The sequence below is a fragment of the Dasypus novemcinctus genome, chromosome 1 (assembly GCF_030445035.2).
Source record: "Dasypus novemcinctus isolate mDasNov1 chromosome 1, mDasNov1.1.hap2, whole genome shotgun sequence".
Classification (NCBI taxonomy): Eukaryota; Metazoa; Chordata; class Mammalia; order Cingulata; family Dasypodidae; genus Dasypus; species Dasypus novemcinctus.
Genome location: NC_080673.1, coordinates 149,043,466 through 149,067,865, shown reverse-complemented (window position 1 = coordinate 149,067,865; position 24,400 = coordinate 149,043,466). Strand labels below are relative to the sequence as shown.

The window sequence follows — 24,400 nt, the reverse complement described above, 5'->3', positions numbered from 1 at the left end:
ATTCTAAACTGAAGAAAACATATCTATCAATATAAAAATCCATATACAAACTATGATATACTCATGCAATGGAATACTACTCAGTAATGAAAAAGAGTGAACTGAAAACAACATGGATGAATCTCAGAAATGTTATATTGAAGAAAAGAAAACAAGCACCTTAAAGTACATACTATGTGAGTATGCTTACATGAAGGCAAAATTAATCTATGATAGAATGCAGAATAATTTTTGCCTGCAGTGGGCAGGGATTATGTGGAGATGAACATGAGGATGCATTCTGTGATGTATATATTCTAAAACTTGAATGACGAGATACTACAAATATGTATAGATTCATCTAAACATGTTATCTACTCAGGATATTTGCCTATTTTATTAGGTAAATTTTATCCCCAAACTACAAACAAGTATTGAACATTTATTAGTAAATTTCCTTTTGGAAATGGTATATTTAAACAACTCACAACTACTTTAGCTGAATTTTAAGTTTAAGCAAATGAATAAATATATTGTGAATAATGGGAGTCAAACATCCCTCTTGGAGATGGAAGTTACATATGGAAAGGAAAAAGATTAGAATAAACCCTGTATTTTTCAGTTGGAATTGGAAATACAGATATGAAAACATGGCTTTATAAGTAAAATAAAATAGAAATATAAGTAGATCACGTGTATTAATAGAAGGATATATACAACAATGGGTATGTTTGTATTTATGTATGTGTGTGTGTGTGCTTTTATAAAATGTCTGGATGAGTACTGATCCAGAAAATGAGTACAAAAAAAAAATAAGGTAAACTACTTGTGGAATTTTAATTTTCTAGATGTAGAAATTTTTTAAAGTTAAAAATATAGTGATAAATGTTAATATATTTTATATAACCTAATATATTCAAATATTATATTTTCAACATAGAATTAACATAAAATATTAATCAGAAATTTTGTATTCTTTATTTCATACCAAGTCCTCAAAACACAGTGTGCATTTTACACTTTCCACACATCCCAATTTAAATGCCAAATTTTCTTTAAAATATTTCAATTCTATTTATATATCATAAAATTGATAAAATATAGGTTTCACATATCTATTTTTCCAAAAATACTTAAAATGTCTGTTTTTAAATTTATATCTACTGTTTACTAAAATTAATTTAAATCAAATACTCAGTTTCTCAGTTACATGGTGCACATTTCAAGTACTCAGTAGTCACTTGTGTCCCTTTAAGGTTACCATAAGGGACAGCAAGAGTCAATAAACAGTGAATTCCTACCACTAAAAATAGGAATGCCTAGTGCCCAGGCACTTTAGATGAATGGGTTTTAAGATAGAGCTTCAAATACTGTTGTCCAGCAGGAGGATCCAGGACTAGAAAAAGGTCTCTTCAAGGGCTGTAGCAGGGAAAGTATAATACAAGATGGTCCTAGATTATCATTTTTTTTTCTGCCAGAAATAACAGTATTCATAGAATGATGAAGTGACTTCAAAAAGTAAAGCAACCAACTTGAATGGGTTCCCACTGATGAAATCTGGAACATAATCATAATAATATCTTAGTACCATAATAAATGATAATGAATTGTAACCCAGTAAATCAAAATCAGTTAAGACTCTCTGATTCCATTATGGAAAGAAGAATGGGAGGAAGAGACGAAGGTAAAGAGGGAGAGAGGAAGGGAAGAAAGAAAAAATAAAGAAGCGACGATGTGTGGAAAAGAGGAAGGGAGGAAGGCGGGTCTTTTCCTTACAGTAGAATGTCAACTAAAAATGAATTAGCAATTATGTAGTTATAAAGTCATCAATGGATGATCACTAATAGGTGTTAAGTATGTATGTGTAATGAAAAATAAGATATACACATTATCTCTAAGTATCTTATAAAAAAGTTACTTAATTATAAAAGAAAACATGTTAGTATTATAGCAAAGAAATCTGGTAGACACCGCTTTAATAAAATGATCTAAGCTAGTATCACCAATATAAGACAAACCGACATCATGTGCCTCAGAATGTGTTACAATGAAAAGAACACAGAATCATTTATGTGGTTTTCCCACATAAATGTGAATCTATCCATGAGTAAAAACACCAGACAATGAAATTGAATGGCATTCTATAAAAGCAGTGATTGTGCACTTCGAACTGACAAAGCCAAGAAATATAAAGAAAAGCTGAGGATCAAAGAAGAGTCAATAAACATACGTGAAAAGTAAATGCAGTACATGATCTTGGACTGGATCCTGGACTGGAACTAAATAATTATAAAGGACATTATTGAGACATCTGAAAAATATAAATATGGACTGTGGTTAAATAATAGCATCCTACAAATGTTTTATTTAATGATTTAATAATTTTATTGTGGCTATGCCCTTCCTTGTTCTTAGGAAATATATGGTAAAAGGAAAAATAAATGTGAAAAATAACTTTTAAGTGATTCAGAAACAGCTCTATAGATATATGCATATGGGAAGATGGAGTACTTTTTACTGTTATTGAAACTTTGTCATAAGTTTAAAATTTGTCAAAATATAAAGGACAGAAAAGAGCAGAATATACTAATTGGAAAACTCCATGTGTACAAAATAAAGGGTTGATTTTAAAATTCAGTAAGAACTGTGGGAAACTGTGAAAACCTCTGCTCGGCTTGATTTTTGACATATGGAAATATAGGTCTATAATAACCAGATATTTTAAATTTTTTCTAGTGAAACTGGTAATTCAGGATTTAACATGGAATTTCCTGATATTAAATGACAGTAAGGGCAGTTGAGAAAGTCAGGCCCTGAATACTGCTGCAAGGATCTCTGGACAGGGCTTCTTGGGAAATAGAGATTGGCTGGCGTTGTGGGCCTCAAGGGGAGGGGGAAAATGGATGTGGAATGGAAGGAACCAAGGTGAATATGGGGGCAAGAGAGGAGTTCTGTGAGAGTACACGAGGATGAATATAAAACATGTAATATTATACCAGAAACATATAGGGGATGACAGAATAATAATGTAAACCATAAGGCAAAACATAGGATAACTAAAAAATTTAGAAAACTGTACAATCTAAAGTATGGACCACATAGTAAGCACAGATGTCACCTTGTTTGAAAGCTATTGTCCCGGAATCTGTACATCAGTATCAGGAAATATGATATGAATAAGCTAAAAGATTATCGCTATGGAAGGGAAAAGGTTTTATGGTGGATCTGGGGAAGTACTGTATATTGTATATATGAATTTCGGTGATCTAAGACTCTTGTGAAGCTGACATTATGTTGGGATTCACTTTACAGGAAGTTTTGAATCATAGAGTGGTTCAACAATGGCAGCAGAGGAATACTGATATAGGATGTTGTTGACAGGATATATATGACTGACAGGGAGTTATACAGGGCATATGCCCAGGGTATATAGTAATGTCTAGATATACTCATAGTGGAAACAATTAAAAACAACAGCTGGGGCGGGTACTGGGCGCCTGGCCGGGGGGTCACGGTCATGGACCCTGGGGAGCAGTGGCAGTCCGCCAGGGGCAACGGCAAGAACCAGGAAGGAAGGAGGGCCCCACAGTGGGTTCCTGATACTAATGGCTATGCTTTTGAGCCTATACATCTGCAATAAGAACAAGGCCTAGAGTAGCACTGTGCCTGGGAGTTTCCTCCTGACAGCCTTCATGTTACTCAAATGTGGCCACTCTCACAGCCAAACTCAGCATGTAGATGCAGTGCATTCCCCCCAACGTGGGACATGACACCCGGGGATGAGCCTCCCTGGCACCGAGGGATCACTACCACATACCAGCTGAAGATACAACTAGAAAATGACCTTGAATTAAAGGTTCAATACGGATCAGCAGAATATCCTTGTCTACATATAATAACATGACTTCAAAATGCTGTTTGACCTAATATAAGGGGGAAAATGGAAAGGAGAAATGAGATTATAAGGCTATGAGTCTCTAAAAAAGAGTCTGGAGGTTGTCAGAAGGAATGCCCTTATGCACAACTGAGCAGAGTCTAAGAGACAGATAAAGTAGATACAACCCCAGGTATTGGTTCTTCTGAGGGATAAAGAGACCCACGGGTTCTATGGTCATGGCAGATGGGGTTCACTGCCATGGCAGATGGCCCTTCTTTGGAGCTAGTGTTTCTACATGATGGAATTGAACTCGGAGGGGATCTCTTCCCACAAGACTTGCATGCTACTTTATTGGAATTGTAGTTGGTGCTGGAGTTTAAGATATATTTAGGGGATTTGAATCTCTGGACTGATAATAAGACACCCAGGCCCAGAGCCTCAACAGACTTCAGCTCCTACACTTTGATTTATTGGACTGACCCCACTCAGCTAACATGGAGTTGAAGAAGGTCAACCACCACACCATGGAGCCTAGAGTGTCTAGAGTGTCTACAACTGAAAGCAGGAGGAGTGCATCCAGTATCCATGTGGAACCCACTTGACATAGATGTGCAATGGACACAACCAATCCAATGTCCACAGAGAAAATGTGGAATGGGTGTGGGAAGGGTAGCCATGGTGGCTGCTGGGTTTGGGGAATGGGAGGAAGAGATGAGATGTGGAGGCGTTTTCGGGATGTGGAGTTGTCCTGGGTGGTGCTTCACGGACAATTACAGGACATTGTAGACCCCCCCAGGGCCCACTGGATGGAACGGGGGAGAGTGTGGGCTATGATGTGGACCATTGACTACGGGGTGCAGTGATGTTCAGAGATGTACTTACTGGGTGCAATGGATGTCTCACGATGATGGGAGAGAGTGTTGCTGTGGGGAGAGTGAGGGGTGGGGGCGGTGGGGTTGATTGGGACCTCGTATTTTTTTAATGTAATTCGTAAAAATAAATAATTTTAATTAAAAAAAATGACAGTATAGAATAAAAGGTATATACTGTGGATCTGAGACCACAAATTAACAATCTAGCTATTATTACACATAAAAATACTTTTACAATTTTATAAAATGATTCAAAATTTTAGGTAAGAAAGATAGATGAATAATATCAACATCTCAGTTTGGACCTTAGATCTTGACCTATCTCAGCAATTCTTTACTAAAATTTTATATTTCCGATAACATTGTTTGAAATGTCATTTAAAAATATATTTTACATGCTTCATATTGTCTGTGTTTAAGTGATGAATAGTATAAATCATGCCTAAGATTTTGTAAATTCTTTGTTCCTAATATTTCCATATATGAATCTTTTCTGTATTTTAACTTTATAGATGCTTTTAATACTTTAAGTTTTAATTTTCTACCTCCCAAATTCCTTACTTTCCTTTCTCATTTCAAGGTTAGCAAAGGTAAGGGTGAGGAAAAGGGTTTTAAAGAATGAGGGACTGTATGTAGGTTTTCACGCACAGTGCTAGATGGGATATAGAAACTATAGGCTGGAACAAAGTTATAGCACTTGCAGAAGTCCGATAAGCTCTAGTGACAGAGTGGAAAATCACCAAAACTCAATGGAGGCAAAGCTAGTGTTAAAACTGATTTATAAGTCACAGACTGTAGTTAGTTTTACAATTATAAACTTATAAACATGATCTTTTATCAGTTGTAACAAATGTATCACACTAACACAAGGAGTTAATAGGGTGGTATGTGGCAACTATTTTATGCATGATTCTTCCTTAAACCTACAATTTCTCTAATATAGCCACACAACTAATATACAGATAGACAGAAAGACAGACAGACAGATGGAGATATGTTTATAGAGCCAGGATCAAGATCCTGGAAACAAGATGATGTACAAACGAGCCAAGTGGAAATGAGTATGTGATTATGGTCATCGTGGTGAATTAGGAGAGCAGTGTGGTTGGAAGAAGCAGGAAAATTTTGAACAGTTGTGAAAACACCTGTTGGTTTCTCCTTTAAATAATTGTAACATGATGTATTCATGAGTCAGCAGGATTTAGAAAGTCAGAGGTAAAATGGATACTCATATTACAGATTACACAGCCAATAAAGTAAATCAAATCCATTTGCCCATATTAAATTTCAGAGGTGCATCTGATAACATGGCTGTGATTGATAAGTCCCTATTCTACTTTTTATGTATTGCAGGTGCTGGCTCCATGAATGCTATCAGAATTGTGACTTGTACTATAATCTTCATAGCCTGACTGATGGCATGACTATCCACATTTTAATACTGTTTTCTGAACCTTGAGCCTATATTATATCAAACACAAAATAACTGTATCAATCCTAATACACTGTAAAATGTACAGCATCCATCTTGTCTCTCATTAAAATATCTCTTGCAGTCTTTACTTGCCCTAGGTATATCCCCATAAACTCTAGTGCTCTTATACCTATTGGGACTCCAAGGGTCTGTTCTCATTATCCTTCAAACTTCTCTGCTCTCCTCTCTCCCCATCCTCACATTTTTCTCACTCCTTTATAGGATGATAATTTATATATGTTTAAATATTTTAGTATAATTCAAGGGTGATTTCTCGCTATAGTTACAACAATTCCTATTCTTACCAAATGATATAAACTTTTTTTAACAGTAAAATTCCCTGAAGTTCCCAAATAAGAAAGAAGATATATAGTTTTCATTATATTTTCTGGGTTAAAAACAGGAATATATTGCAAATAAAAATCAAAATGTCTGTGTATTTTTAAAATCCAGAGGTTTTTTTTTATAAAAAGAAATAATGGAATCAATAAATAATTTCTGTATTTCATAGGGCTACTCATATTGTTGTAATTTGAAGTATTATTCCTCAATTTTTAATACATTTGGATTCATATATACATGAAATTTTAATGTTTCTAGTTTCAATAGGAATTGGAAGAAGATAGAACAGAATTGTACAACACCCTACTTTAGTTCTTTATTCAATAGGTGTGACTCCCTGAGACACATGCTTTAGAGACTGTTGGTCTAATTAAACTTATCAAGCGTTCATGGGAAGGCTGCTGAAATGGGCTTGGAATCAGAGATACTGATTTTTCTATTACTCCATGGCCATGAAGTTTATTATTAACATTGTCATTTTTTATGTTATATATATTTTTTACTAGAGAAATTGTGAACTTACAAAACAGTCATGCATAATGCACAGAATTCCCATACAACACCTCTCCACCAACACCTTACATTGTTGTGGAACATTTGTTACAAATTATGGAAGAACATCATCAGACTATTAGCACTGACTGTGGTCTACACTTTTTCCATACCCCCCTCCCATTATTAGCACAGTACCTTATTTGACATTGATGGAAGAATATGACAATATTGCTATTAACTACAGCCCATAAGCTATATTAACTGCATTTTTCCATGCATCTCCATATTAACTTTATTTTTGTTGGGTTAAATAGGACAGGTTAGAATTTTTTTTGATTCTTTCACCTTCTTATCCTTTTCTGTCACACTCTGACTCTGACATATAGAAGCCCTCGGGACATAAAGTGGAGGAGATTGTAAGATATGCAAATACAGGGCACAGACAGCAGACTCTAGGAGCAAACATACCCAGGACTGCTTGCTATGCTAACACCGTACTTTTTTCCAGGTAAGCCAGGATTTGATAACAAAACCCTATTCAACCAGTCATGCAAATCGAGTCTATTCCATGCGGAAATAAAGCCTATTCCCAAACTAACAGCTGTGATGGCCTAGTGTTCTTTTCCTAAAGTTTAAGACCGGGATTTCTCTTAAAACCTATTCATTTAAAGTGCCTGTGAGAGGAAATTCATGCACATTTAAAACACAGAATATGCAAAATGAACTAAATAGAGCTGTATACAAAAGACTAAGTGCCAATCATGGATAATTTAAATAGTTTAGAAAGGGCTCTCATAATTACCTACAATTTTTCTTCTTGTGGAAAATGAACTGGATTTTAAGAACTTTACTTACCATTAATTGCTATATACAAAGTGTTACAGTGATTTGTGCAGGTAATTTTCCAACTATTTATTTATCTGCATATGCATAATGAATTTACAACTGATCCTAACCATGATTAGAAATACAAATGAACTATTGTAAATTATCATATAAAATACAAAACTGAAGAGTAATGTCTTTAAACTAGCACTGAATTTAAAGAGGAAATATGGAATACTCAATTCCATTGATTAATTATAAAAATGAAGACAATATATACACTTCTATTTTGGGTTGACTGTTGCTTCTTATTATGTAATGTTGAATGGTGCTCCATTTTTAAAGGACTATTGAATTCAAATGAATGCTATAAGATAGAACAAAGCCATTCTAAATTAGATCATATTGTTAGATCATGTAGATTATGTGCTTTTCCTTCCAAAGGCAATGCAATATCAATGTCATTCAAAATTGTAAAGAACTGAAATAAACTATTATTAATATGTAGGCTGAAAGGGACAGATATGGGGCATATCTATATGGACATAATGACTAGAAAATTACAGGAAAATATATCAAGATTGGCCTATACAAAGAGCTAAACCAAATTAACCACTGAAACATATTTACCAAAGCTACCCATTTAAGATCAAAATAACATTTTCTAGGTAAGGAGTCTGATATAAGCTATTTAATCACATTCTTATATATGCACATACACAAACACCACAAGTCCATATACATAGACCCTACCTGTGACCTTCACCCTGATTCCTCCCCAACATTGAGACTTAGGACCATTTCATTTATCCTATACCTGTGAATTTACTCTCATTCTAGGGCTTTGAAACAATTCTGACCTTAACAAAGTGCAGTGTAAGTAGTTCTAGATTAGCACATAATCAATAGCAGATATTTATATTGTATGTGTTATGTTCAGTGTGTTATGTTCAGATAATTGAAAAAATAGTTTGCTTCTAATCTTAAGTTATTAAAATATACATGCATGCAATTAGTGAAATTAGCTGTTTGTTCTAGAAAGGAATTGATCTAGTATCCAGTCTTTGCTCTGTCATATCAATCTGAATGACCCTGTAAATATCATATAGTACCCCGTAGACTTTGTCTTCTTAGCTTATAAAGTGCAGGAATAAATTCCATGTAAATGTATTAAAAAACAGTAATTATATATAGAAATTTTATTAAATTTAATGAATTAATGCATGCAATAAGCTTATTATTATTTGTAGCGTATAGATTGCAATCAATATATGATCTGTCTTAAGAAACAATGACTTAGGTCAAAGGAGAGAAAATACAATAAAGACTTGATTATTTGTGAAGGATGCTATTGCTTTTATATAATATATATATACATAATTGAAGATTGATAAAGTAAAAATGGGAACTTGTGAACCACATGAAAATGGAAAACCAGAGACTGTTTATTGGTTTAGTAGGGAGGCGAGAGATAAAATGGAGCTGGGGATACGATCATTCTGTCTTGGTACAGTGGCTGTGTCAATGGGCTGGAGAAAGTATACATTGATTAATCCTTAAATCTTCCTGTTCCCTCACATGCCATACATAAACCATCAGCAAATTAATTGGACTGGTTCTCACCCCTTCCAGCTGAATCATCCTAATCCAAACCAGGAGTATTGTTACAACCTCCTAACTGGTTCAACCTATTCTTAATGCAGCCACCAGAACTGTCTTTTTAAAACATATATCAGATTATGTTATTCTTCTCATTTTACCTCCCATTTTACTCAGTAAAAAGTCAACATTCTTTACAAGGCTGTACTAAATCTACCTCCTTGATTACCAATCTTTCCTCATCGCCTACTGTTCTCTCTCTTACCTGTTTTCCTCCAACAAGTTAGACTCACTGTATACTTTTGCCCGAGGGAATCTTCACTTTCTGTTTCCTTGCATAAAACACACTTTCCTGGGTACCTACATGGCTTCTTTCTCATTTACAACAGATCTCTGTTCAGATGTCAACTTGAACAGCCTCTATAAATAGCATCCATCTCTCTACCAGACTATCCTTAATTTCCTCCTCTGACTTTTTTTTCTCTGTATAATTTATCATCTTCTTACCTAACACTTACTTACTTGTTTTTTTTTAATTATTTATGTTCTTCAATGCCCCTTGTATGCCTTCACAATGCAAGTTCCATGAGTCCAAGGCCTTTATTTTGTTTACAGTTGTATCCTTAATGCTCCTAAAGATTCCTGGCTAATAGTATATACTTATTGAATATTGTGGATTAAGGGATCATGATTATACAACACTTTTTCTAATAATACATTCTATAAGCAATATTGCAATTATCCTTTCAGCTTTACAGGTACTGTTATACATGAAAGGGTAAAGTATACTTGAGACACAAGTATTTGACTCAGAGAAAAAGATAATTCCCATTTTTATAAATTAATATGCTGATTAAAAATTCTCCAGAGAAGGGGAAACAAACAAAATTTATCTATCCTGTGGTCTGATGGAGGAATACCAGGACCAAGTTCTGATGCTGTTTGACTAAATGACATTTTCCTTAAACTAAAAAAACAAAAAAGGAATATTGAACTACTTCCCTGGCAAATCACTTTGTCAGCAAGTCTATAAATCACACCTTTACAATAAACTCTACTTTCTACTCCTAGCAAGAATATATTTAATCACTCCTAGATAGATGATTACCTATTATTTTCATGATTGTTTTATTTGTTATATTTTTAAAAGACCAAACATAAGTTTTTGAACTTTAAAATTAGCAACTGTGATGATTTCAGTATTCTGAGGAATACATATAATTATAAGTCAATTATTTGAATGCATAATTACTTTAATATATAAAAAAATAAGAATAATAATTTGTATATCTAAAAATGGTTTGGTCTTACCAAAGTTCTCTAACATTCGTTATTATCAAAGTCTATGACGTTTGGCTTGTGAACTCTTTTCTAAAACTCTGCTTAATTTGAGTTACAAATATTGAGCAAATAAAAGGTTGGAATACTTAAGAAGTGTTTATGGATTATTTCCATGAATGGCAGGATTTGCCTTTTGTACGTCCAATTCACAGAGCAAATCTAAGAGGAAGCAATGAAAAAAATCTCAGGAGAGTTGACGTTTGTCTCAACTTTCCCAAGGAGGTGATTATATCAAGATTAATGTCATTACTGCTGCTCCTCTCTGAAATTACTACCCCTGTAAAAGAATATCTGGGATTAGGAAACAGGTCTGTCATAGGAGCTTCAAAAGTGGAGAGACCTAACAATACTTTCTCATTTACTATTTCTTCCATTGTTTTCTTTATTAGAGAAGTTATGTGTTTACAAAAAAATCATGCATGAAATACAGAATTCCTGTATACTGCTAAATGGTTAACAGCTTGCATTGGTGTGGAACATTTTTTACAATTGATGAAAGCACATTTTTATAATTACACTCTTAATTATAGTCCATGGTTTAATGTAAGGTTCACAGTTTGTGTAGTGCAGTTTCATGGGTTTATAAAACAATTTTTCATTCATACAACCTAACAATTTCTTTTAGCCACATTCAGATACTTACATATATATAAATAAATATTTCAGTGCTGTTAAGTATGTTCACAGTATTGTGCTACCATCACCACCATCCTCTACCAAAATATTTCCATCATTACAAATAGGAACCCTATACATTTTTTCTTCTTTTTTTCCTTTTTATTTAATTTGAAAGAAGGCTTAGATTACATAAATGTTACATGGAAAATATAGGGGGATTTCCTATATGTTTGGGACATGACTCCTGGGGATAAGCTTCCCTGGCACAGAGGGATTATTACCAAGCACCAACTAGAAATGCATTTGATAAAAGATCTTCACCAAAAGGGAGAAATATTAAATGCAAATGAATTTTTACAACTAAAAGATTTCAAAGTCAAGAAGTCATTCCAGAGGTTATGCTTATGCAAATCTCAGGAGGATGTCATTGAAGTCACACTAAACAGTCCCTCAAATATTGGGCTCCTGAGAACTCTAGAGACATCTAAACACTATTGGCAGGGCAGACAATCTCAATTTGGCATCCTGTTAAAGGGTCTGACTTTGGAAGATATGCTTCCCAAGTAACAGAGCTAGACATATATAATTTCCCTATACATGGTTCTTATGCCTCTTTTATTTGAATCTATAGCAATATACTAGTTAAATATATGTCCCAGAAACTTAACTCTTTGGTCTGTTCATATGGCAGATGAGTCCTGAATCTCAGCAGAGTTGCAACACCTACTTTCAAGATCATTGGACTCATCCAGGACAACTAACAGAAGGATGATAATGGACAATGCCCATACCGAAAAACAGAATATTTACAACTGCCAGCAAGATAGTTCCACCCATCTGCCCCATGGTATCTAAATCCCCTCTCAATTAGAAACAGTGGGGGCATCACCATCCCCACATCCTGAAGATTGAGGAATTAACAAACATAAGGGAAGAATGCAACTATTGACTAAAGTAGATTTATTGTTATTCTAGAAATGGAAGAAATAATGACACTGATATGAAGGCAGTGGCCACCAAAAGTTCTGAGGGGAAGGAAAGGGAAGAACACTTGTAACATGGGGCATCTTGGGGACATTGGAATTCTTTTGAATGAATTCCAATAATGGATACAGGCCATTATATTTTTTGTCAAAACCTGTAAAATTGTGCAATGCAAAGTATAAGCTCAACATAAACTATAGATCATCGTTAGTAGCAATGCTTCAATGTGCGTTTATCAATGTAACAAAGTGTAACATTAGTGCAACAATGAAAAATGTTGTTAATGGGGAAAAGTGTGGGAGGAGGAAGGAATGGGATATATGGGAATTTCATTTATTTGGCACAGGATTACTACTTTTCTAGATACTTTGCAAGAAATAAGGCAAATAAATAGGGTACTATTTAAAGTTACATTCATAAAACTTCAAGCATCTGCTATTAATATTAGGAGACTTTTCAATATCTTTTAATAATATAAAATGGAATAAATATATTTCTATTTACATTTTAATATCATATTTATATTACAAGCATTCTCAATTATTTGCCTTATATCCTAACCTTTGCAAACTGTCCTTGCGTTACCTGAGGAAAAGTAATTGTCAAAGTTAGTTGTTAATGATATCATTTCTTGCTTGTTCTACTTCTGAGTTATTTTTACCTTGTGGTTTTATTTATTTTGGCACAGCAAGATCATAGCTTCCTCTGCAATTTCACAAAATATGTCTTGCCTTATAACCTCATTGGCTGCCCTAATTGTAATGTTCCTATAAAAGAAAGGGAAATTGGATATTTATTTAAATACCTTTTAAGCTTTTTATGCAATTTTTTAATGTTTTAGCCGCATATATTAGAGAGCATCTTTGCAAGTGCAATTGTTCTTCTTCCACCCTTCTTTCTTCCTCTGTAAACCCAATCATTTTCATGGAGACTTTTGCATCCTAAGGTTTTAGTTTGGAGAATAACACTAAACATTTTTTATTTTCCGTATTGGATTGATATTCATATTTCTAAGAGCAAAATGTATTGCTGTGACCCTGGAAGTTTTCCTTTACAAAGTCAAATAGTTGCTACTCTATTTTTTAAAATGCTAGTCACATTAAGTTCACAACACCAGCATTTCTTAAAATCGAGTCATTTTTGCCAAATCTGAGTGCTACTTGTATGTTTATATTTGACATTTTTGGTGTGGCTATCCCACTTTGGGGGAGACTGCTGCATGATCTATCAGTAAATGCTTATTGAGCATCTGCAATAAAGCGAGAGGCTTTGGGAATATAAAGGTAAATAATGCACATATGCCTTCTTGGAGCTTATGGCATAATGGCGAAGATAGAAAATATGAGTAGTTCAAAGGAAAGTAGTGCTAAGTGCATTCTAGATATGTGCACAGGTTGTTAGCAGTTTGACAGAGGAGGAGAGAGAAAGGCATTAGAGACAGTAGAAACTTTATGTGTAAAAGCCCTGATTTCTGAAACAGGATTTTGATTTCAGGAACTGTAAGCTATTTGTTTTAGCTGGATTGAAAGCCAAATCTAAAGTACAAAACACTTGGGAATGGGAGGAGACTGGTCTAGAGAGGTAGGCGAGAATCATGTTATAAAGAATTCCAAATCCTAAAACATGGAGGTTAAACTTTATAATAAAATCCAAGAAGAACCAAAGTAAACATATCTGTGGGTTTCTCTGCAGATGCATCTTTTTATAGGAAAGAGCTCCTGGCCATTATTATATTCAAATGGCCAGAGGGAGAAAACATTTGAATTTAATGATATCTCTAGGCCTAAGACTTTTCAGTGTGATTATATTTTGGATATTTAATCTCTAAAAAAGTTTAAATTTTCCTTTTCTCTCACCATATATTTTGCTACTTCTATTTATAAGCAATACCCTACTTAGCAATCAAATTTTATTTAAATAGTAGATAATACAATTGGGAAGTAGAAGGGCAGTCAGGAGGCCTAAGCTTCTGTTCCAGTCTTGTCAATAATTAGCTACAATATAGAATAAGAAAATAATATCTATCAGACATCATCCTCTTTACATATACATATACATTTATATATTATATTATCCTTTACATTAACTAGGAAACCAGCATCATTACCTTTGTTATATGGATAAGGAGATTTTCTCAAACAGATTAAATATAAGTATCTTCCCCAAGTTTACAAAGATAATAGAAGAGAGAAGTAGATTTTAACTCAGGTGTACCTTTATTTAGATTCTGGATTCACTAGCACTATTTTCATCTGTACCTAGTCACTTACAATTCTTATCAAGTCAAAGTTCCTATTAGATTAGTGGTTCTCACATGTGGTCCTTGTATCAGCATCACCTTGGAACATGTTAGAAGTACAAATTCTGGGGCCCCATTCTTATACCTAAACTGGACGTATGACCCCGCAGTCGCTGTGTCAGAAAGCCTGCAGCTTATTCTTTTGCACACCAAAATCTGAGAGCCACTGTATTAGAGTGTTACACCATGTTATGTTTCTCAACCCAGACTGCATATTATAATCATCTTGAAGGCCTTGAAATATTTTGAAATATTGATATTGGAAAAATATCTCCAGAGATTATGATGTATGCATATTCTGAAGTGGGATATATATATATAAAACGCTTTCCAGGTAATTCTAAAGTGTAGTTAAGGTTGAGAAAGACCCAAAAAGTTCAGTGCTTCTCAAATTTAATGCACATTCAAAACATTTTTGGGGGGATCTTTTTAAATGCAGATTCTGGTTCAGTGTATCTGGTTGTGGCTGAGATTCTACACAATCTACCATGTTATGCTGATGCTCCTGGTCCATAGGAGATATTTAACAGGAAAGGATTATTCTATCATTGACATGACACCCAAGTTCTGAAATATATGATTCTAAGAAACCTTTCAATTCACTACCAAAAGAAGGCAATATTTCTTAGTTTATAACTAAGTGGGTCTATTGTTAGGAGGGTTTGAATCCTCACTTCACCAGGGATTAGCTACACAATTTTGAGCAAATAACATATTTCCTCTGTGCTTCAGTATTTTTTTTAATCTTTAAAGTGGGACTAATAACTACCATATATAACTGCTGTGACTATTTAATAAAATAATCAATATAAAATGAATACCACAGTGTCTTCTATTTCATATTTGCTTAATAACTGTTACTGTTAACTTTTAGTTTCTACTTTGACTTATATTAGAGTAGTTTAATACATTTCTCATGGCAATTAGTAACACATGGAAATATTGACATGTGTTCCTATGATTTTAATTGTAGAGTACTACAATGAAAAAGTGTAAACAAACTATGAATGATAAAAAAATGAAAGCCATAACACATTTATTTATTCTTAGCACTAAATAATTTGATAAATATGGAGAATGTAGAGCTCTAAAATACAAAATATAATGTAATTTCCACCAGGTATCACACTTTTATCACCTATCTAATGTTTTAAAAATTATAGCATTATTCTTTTGACCTGTTTAGGATTATGTCCTTTTCTTAAAGCTCCTGAATCCTGAGACTTATGGCTTGCTCTTCTAACAGAACAGTTCTTTGATCCAAATGTCTTCTTATTAAATATAACAGATTGCCTAAGTTTCTTTGCAACCAGTGGTCCAAAGAAGTATTTTTAAAAGTTTATAAGATATATTAATTTAATTCATAATTTCTGATTTTAACAAACTCTAAATTGCTTTATATTCCCCCTTAGAGAGTTTGACCTACTTAGTAGATTGGAGAACTTTGTGATCTGAATCATATTCCTGTCTGACAGCAGGAATTCACATCCCTTGAGGACTTACCTTAAATAGGACTCATCAGTCCTCTTTAGTACAGTGCCCCAGCTGCCCATGCTAAAGACAAAAGGGTAGCCAATTTAATTAAACACAGCCTCAAGGAGCAAAATTCATTATCAATTTTACCAAGTAATCTAAGACTATATCAGTGCTCCGTATGATAGGATATATGGAGCCAAGTAGTCTAATCAGGAAAGAAGTCCCTTAAATTTAATTGTTCCTTTGACTGTTTAATTGGAGATAAAATTAGAGGCCAAAATTAGAGGCAAAATATATCATTAGAGTAAAGAAACCTATATTTCTTTTATGTGATAAAATGTCAATAAAATACACAACCAAGCTTTAGGGGGAGAATCACCTGTGCTCATACAAAAATATCACACCTCTTTTGCTACCCTTGTCTATACAAGCAGTTTCAAGGAAAATGAACAACAGATGAATGGTTTATTTTGGAGTTGCTATTATATATGCAAATGTCTGACACAAATGCAGTGACTAGAAATAGATTCTCAATGATTACTTTAGTTACTCAGATATTAATTGACTACCTTGTGCTGTACTAAACAAAGAGAAAACCAAGTGACATAAAACATGTTTTTTTCTGACCCCATAATAAGATGAGAGATAATTATATATAGGAATACATGATTTTAAAAATAGAATTAAGGTGCATACTATGCAGTATGGATTGTGGGAATATTAGAGAAACCAACTTAGAGCAATTATCATTCAAGTTGGGTCTGAAAGAAAGAAAGATTTAGAATTTAACAGGAAGTAAATAGGTGAGAGAGATGTCTTGACACAAGGAATACTCCATGAGGTGAAGTGCCCTAGCATGCCCCTAACTTTCCCGTGGCAGATGGAATGAATGAAGTGAGACTGATAGAAAATGAGATTGTTGAGGGCAACTACCCTTGGATTTTATGGATCACATATTGAGTTATTCTCTTTCTATACATTAACTCATTTTATCCCCTCAACAAATATCAAGGTAAGTATTTGTATCTTCATCTTGATAAATAATGACATTGATAAATAATACTATTCAGATGTGGAAGCTCATGGCTCTAATCACTAAAAATTTTTTCATTGACTGTCAACAAGACCTTTGTATATCATGTTAATTGGGCAAATTTTATTCTATAAATAACTATCAATGTATTATAATTAGGAAATCCGTGACTATATTTCAGTTTAGACCAACACGTACCCATGTACACGTGCACACATACATATACACACACATATCTAAAACAAACACTAAAATGAAACAAAAACAACAGAAACCTGGTAACAATTTGGATATTGAATCGAAAGGATAGTGAACATGTAGTAAGAGATTAAGAAAACCTGACATAGTTGCTGAAATAGTTGCTTATACTTCAAGTAATTTAAGAAGAAAATGTAATGTTAGAATAATTGTTGGAAGAAAGTTAATTTAATTACTTATCTTCTACATTAATTGATATATATTGAATACATTAATGTGTTTTGTCCTGTTTTAGGTACAAGCAAATGGTGTTTAAAAATGTATATTGTCCTTGTCATCATGGAACCAACATCTAATAAGAAATTCATATATAAAACAAATACAAAAATCATTATATTTTAAAATTTAATTAATTTATGAGAGAGCTGTAACAATATCTCACTATTATTCAGCTAGATTTAAATAGATATGCTTTAATCCAAGCAACAATTATTTATTGAATACCTACTATGTGCCAGAAGCACAAGGAAAGAAGTAACACACTTTAGCTGAGTCAGTTCTAATAAAGAAAAAATCCCTATAATTTTCACCAGAGTAACTGATTTGTAGGAATCTGAGATCTTATATTGCTTTTTATCTCCATTTCGCTAACTCTTTTGAAACTAGATGTGATCATTTCAAATTGTAGCCTCCAATTTCAAAAATATCTGGTCTCATGGCCTGACAGAAATAAAATAAGTGATTAAGGACAACTATTTTTGACAGCTCCCCAAACTCTTAAGAAGTTCCAATTTTTTTTATGCCGAGTTCTGCTTCCTCCTCAATCCATATGCCTCTGAAATGCTGTCGGCTCCCCAACCAAACATACAAGCATCTGTCTCTAAAACTGCAAAAACTTAGCAATAGATGTGCATATAAGGTTAGATGGTCGATAATATTAAATTCTCACTAAAAACGTTCAGAGGAAAATGTTGAAATGGGACACTACAGGAAGGATCAAAAATAAAGGCAGAAACTAAGTACTTTTTTTAAGATAGAATATAAATGAAAAGGAACCTGTCTTATTTATCTATGGCTGTGTAATAAATTATACCAACATTTAGTTGCTCAAAATGTAATGTATATTTATTATATAACAGTTTCTGCAGGTCAGGAATCCAGGCACAGCTTAGCTGGATTCTCTACCTCAGGATCTCTCACAGGCTGCCATGGGCTGTAGTCATCTCAAGGTTCAGCTTGGGAAGGATCAGCTTCCGTGCTCATGTGGCAGTATTCAGCTCTTCTCTGACATTGGCCAGAGGTCACACTCAGTTCTTTGTCAAGTGGGCCTCTCTGAATGACAGCTTGCCTTATTAAAACACTCAATCTATGTTCCCTCCAACACTTGAAATTTTCCATTTTGTTTAAGAGTAGTCATTCGAGTGGTGGTGAAATAGTATCTTATTGTGGTATTAATCTGCATTTCCCTAATATCTAATGATGTTTAGCATCTTTTCATGTGTATATCTTCTTTGGAGAAATAGGAACACTCTTTCATTCTTGGGAATGTAAAATGGTGCAGCAGTTGTGGAAGACATTTTGGCAGTTCCTCAGAAAAATAAGTACAGAATTACCATATAAGCTGTCAATGCTTCTTCTAGGAATATATCGAAAAGAACTGAAAGCAGGAAGTTGAAGAGATATTTGCACACTGATATTCATAGCAGCTTTTTCAGACTCGCCGAAAAATTGAAGCAATGCAAATGTTCATCAATCAATGAATGGATAAACAAAATGATGGAATATTATTTAGCCATAAAAAGAAATGAAAGTCCTGATAAATGCAACAACATGTATGAACACTGAAGGTATCATTTTGAGTGAAATGTCAGATACAAAAAGACAAGTATTCTATAATCTTACTGATACGAGAAAACTAGATTCAACAAATGCATAAAGTCAAAATCTAAAATATAGGCTACCAGTAGCCAGGGTGACATAGGGAATAGGGAATTAATGCTTAAATTGTACAGTTCCTATTTGGGTTGATAGTAAATTTTTGGTAGTGAATTCTGGTGATAGTCTCACAGCATTGTGAATGAAATTAACAGGACTGAATTTTATGTTTGCAAGTGGTTAAATGAGAAAATATTAAATTGGATATATATTACTAGAATAAAAATTAAAAAACAAATATAGAGATGTACAATACAAACAGGGAACCCTATTTTAGATTATGGACTATAGGTAGCAGTAAAATTATAAAAATATTCTTTCATTAATTGTGACAAATAAACCACAATAATGCACAGTATTGATAATAGGTGTTATTTGGTAACCCTGTATTTTATGCATGATTTTTCTGTAAACCTACAACTTATCAAATAAATAAATAAATATAAAAGCATGCAATACCAGAAGACTATAGCATCTACTAAAATTACAGAGAACATAGTCATTTGTAGCCTGAGATGACCCATTTCTTTTACTCTATTCTATTGGTTGGAAGCAAGATACTAGGTTGAGTCCATTCTAGAGATGTGAATACCAGGTGGGAGGGCTCATTGGGGACTAGCTCAGAATTTACTACCATGAAGTTAGCATGCATATATAGAGGACAGTTCACTCAAGAGGTAGGTGATAAAATTATGAGTGATAGGGGACAATACTGAAGGTTGCCTGAGTATCGTTATCCTCTGCAGATAGTTGCATTTGATCTGAAAATTGAGCATACCAAAAGGAGGGTAACATAAGTCCAAAGGCCTTAAGGCAGAAAGGTTGCCAGAGTGTTTGGAAGATTAGCATGGCTGTAAATGCAAGTGAGTGAAGTGACATGGTTCAAGTTTGGTGTGGAGAAAATATAGGGACTATTTCTTATAGGCACTTATAGTCTGTTTAAATATTTTGAGCTTTAAACTAATTAAAAGCAGAAGCCATTGAAAAGTTTTCATATCTTGAGTTGCAAGAACTGGCAACAGCTTTTGGGGAGAAGACTTGCTGGTAGTGTACCTGTGTCTTGATGTGCTTGATGAAGTAAGGTATTTTTTAAGATGGAAAAGTCTAGAGCTTTTTAAATTTAATGATAGCAAAGATCCAAGAGAAAATATCATTGAAGAAAAGAGGTGGCAATTGTAATGTATGAGGAGATAGGAGGTAATTTCAGGGGCCAAATGAAGAAGTCGGCCTTACAGAGAGTATTGAGATTCATTTTAACAGGAAGACAAGTAGGGCAGATGATTGTGATATGAGATTTTGTTGTAGAAAGATACGATAAAATATTTCTTGATGGTAGTTTTGAGAAGCAACTGGAACATTAGATACTCACTATTTTTTCATTTGTTGGGATTCTTTGATTCTTAAATGACCATCCTTTGTGTTCTCATTTGAAATTCTATGATTTCAGTTTTGTTTGTTTACCCCCCCACCCCCATTATGTTTTTGTTCTCTGTGTCCATTCACTGTGTGTTCTCTGTGTCTGCTTGTCTTCTCTTCTCATTTCTCTTTAGGAGGCACTGGGAACCCATCCCAGGACCTTCAACTTGAGAGAGAGGTACCCAATTGCCTGAGCCACTTCAGCTCCCTGGTTCTCTCTGTGTCCCATTGTCCCTCCTTTGTGACTCCTTTGTTGCATCATTTTGCTGCACCAGCTCTCCAGTTACACAGGCCAGCTCCCCAAATGCACAGACCAGCTCGCTTTCACCAGGAGACCCTGGGAAACGAACCTGGGATGCCCCATGTGGTAGACAGGAGCCCAATCACTTGAGGCATATCCACTCCAGTGATCATAATTCTATGATTTCTAATGTAAGTTTTCCATTATGCAATGCCTTGAAAAAGAGAAAAAAAAATCCTAAACCAGTTCTTCTCAGATGCTTGTCTACAGCTAGATTCAAATGCAAACAATGAAAACACCCTCTGGTGAATTTTTCATGAAGCAATGTTAGAGTTTATTCATGGATTGTATACTACCTATGAGTTGTGTTAAAATATCCTTTTCTTTATTAAGTGGTGATGGTAAAAGAGACAGTTTGCATTCTAATGATCTTCACCTAAAGTTTAACAGTGGTACCATCCATGGATGGGGACACTGATTCTTTTTTTTTTTTTTTCAGTTTACTTTTTTGAGTATTCAGACTTTGTGGCACAATACTATTTTATGTAAATTGTGAATGAAATGAATGAAATATTTAATTTTTATAGTGAAGAAAAATTATTCACTGGCAATAAATATTGGATAAGAACATATTACTTCATGGGAGAAAAACTAAAGCAGAAAAAGCCTAGCTGCCTAATTCTATTGCTTCCATACTACTTGTAGCTTTAAGAGGCTAATCTAGATTACTCGCTGGTAAGATTTATTCACAGGAGAAACCTGAAAACTAGTACATCTTGTTATCTTTTCAAACCCATTAAATTTATCTCACTATCTAAAACTCATTGATTTTCAATATTGTGAGTTATCTAAGCCTCAATTTACAAACCAGGAAACAGAAATATGCTATATTGAAAAGGAGTTTTTTACTAGGAAATATTGTGGAAAGGATTCCTCTGTGTGAACAAAGACTACAACAGAAAACTCAAACTCAAGCTCTCCCAGTTATATAAAAATTCCCATTAAGAAAAAATGTCATTGTCACAACCTGTCTATTCATCAATCTGTGGTTATATAACTAATATATGTCATGTGTAAATGTATTCTCTCTCGATAAGTATATATATGTATAATATATAAAATACACATATATGATATATAGTACATATAGAGTATTATGCCAAGTACACTGTTTTAAGCACTTCTAAATACTTTTCCAGATGAATAGAATGAAATGCCTAACCCATAGTAAAGTTGATAGTAATTATAATTTCTGAAATTGCAAATAAGTAAAACAGTAGAAAAACTATTAAGTTTTGATGCCATATCAGTCCATTTCTTTCACATCACTTTTAGGGATCTCTTTTTGTAAAAGCTCAGTCTTTGGGATCATTGAAAGATTACATTGTAATCTCTCTAATCATCTCTTAAACCTATTTTTTTTCCACTGCAATTGCATCCAAAGAATGTCTAACTGCTTACTAGCAGCACAAATCCAAACTGTAAATAGTGGCATCTACAATTTCATTGCTGTTTTCCTATTGTTTGGAAAAATGACTAAATTATGGCCAACTAATTAGGATCAAAACCTCAGATTCATTTTGGTTAACATCTAACAGTTATGAAAATCCATTATATGTCAGACCTTTTAGATCTACCATGTTAATCAATCTTTGCAACATGAGAAAGTAATTATTATTACTCGTCCACTTTACTCAGTGGGAAAACTAAGCCACCAGAATTTAGTGACTTGCTGGAGTTGCTGAGGAGGGCCATGATTGTGTCAGGAGTTGAACTCAGTTCTGCCACCTTCTAAATCCCAAATGCTATACAATGGTAATTGATTCTGCATCTGTGATTAAACAGAAATGAATTCATTTCAAAATTATACCTTTCTACAGCTGAATATGTGAAAATGGATTATTGGTATTTTCATAATAAGGCAAATCTGTGTTTTCTTCTCTTTGGGAAATTAATAAACACTTCTGAATAATAGTCTATAGGAAAATATTATGGATTAAAGACCCCTTGGTTTCTGGGAATTATTAAATAAACTTTTTTGACTAATGAAATAATATCTCTCAAAAGCACAATTTTCTTCATTTATTTTTGTTCCCTATCTGAGGGCAATAATACTTCTTTATGGTACACACAGAGAGGAGATTTTTCTATATGCCAAATAAAACATTAGTAAGGGTATTACTTTTTACTAATTTCAAACAGTGTTATAAAAGCTATCCAAAACATGAATGAATTTTTTACTTCCTTTTAAAATTATGGCTAATTATTTTATTTCAGATTTATGTATTCTAACTTTTACTTTCAGCTTTTTTTTTTTTTTCTTGATGCTTGGTCCATTTGTTCTATCGGTAATTTTATGATTTGAAATGAAGTCTATTTCAAGTCATTCTCTTTGATCTTAGCAGTATTTTTTTTTCAATCTTTCTCTCTGTTTCTCTTTCCCTTTCTCTTTCTCTCTCTCTGTCTCTCTCTCCACTCCTAGCTCTACCATAAATATCTATTGTAAATGAAGATCTTTAGTTTGTTCATTGCTTACACCTTTCACATCTAATTGTTTCCTCTTTTTTTGGCAATGAAGTGAATCACATAGAGGAATAAAAAGGACACCAGATTGTGAATCAATAATTCTAGGCTCAAAACCCTACCTTGAATTTGACCATGTTATTTAAAATCTTGGTAACCATTTCCTTATTTCCTCAATGGAAAAGCAACCTGCCTTTCCTAACTACATAGATAAAATGAAAAGATATGGAAATACTAGCATTTATAAAATGTTGAAAATGTGTATGTTTTGAAAGAATTATTGAGAACATTTTCTATTTCTGAAATGTACCTATTCGCTAGATTCACTCTTCAGGAAATACTACCATAAATACTATTATTCTCTTCTTTAATATGTCTCCCTCTTCAAGCAAAGGAAAATTTTATCAACTAAAATTTTCTTATCATGCTCTTACTCAAGATCTCTTCTCAAAAATGTAATTCATTTAGCATTTTTTATTCCTGTGATTTTAAAAATTTATAGGTTAGACATATATAGGATGTCTGTATAACCAGAAAGAAAAAGAAAATGATTGGGTGCAGATTGAGATTTTAGAAATGTATAGGTTGTAGTGATTCTGGGATAAATGCTATACCTTACAATAGTACTTAGATATAATTCCTTCCTTTAAAGCAACTATTCACTAACTAGTCGCAGAGCACCTGTTAGGTGGCCATTGCCCATGCCTCTCCTACCCCCAGCTCTTTCTCTGGGGAAGTCATAAATCCATGCTAAGCGGCTATCCATTGGCCTTCTCTACCTGTTCTCCTTTTCAATTGTGTGCCATTCTACAACCTGAGGAAGATATTAAGTCTAATGAAAAGACACAGCTGGACCTAAAACCTGGAATATGG

The 24,400-nt window shown here is 33.7% G+C and overlaps 1 long non-coding RNA gene across 1 annotated transcript in view; it reads left to right on the top strand.

Moving 5' to 3' along the window:
* LOC139440146 (uncharacterized) overlaps positions 1-24,400 on the top strand; it is a 40,836-nt gene that overhangs the window by 16,118 nt on the left and 318 nt on the right. The window lies entirely within an intron of this gene.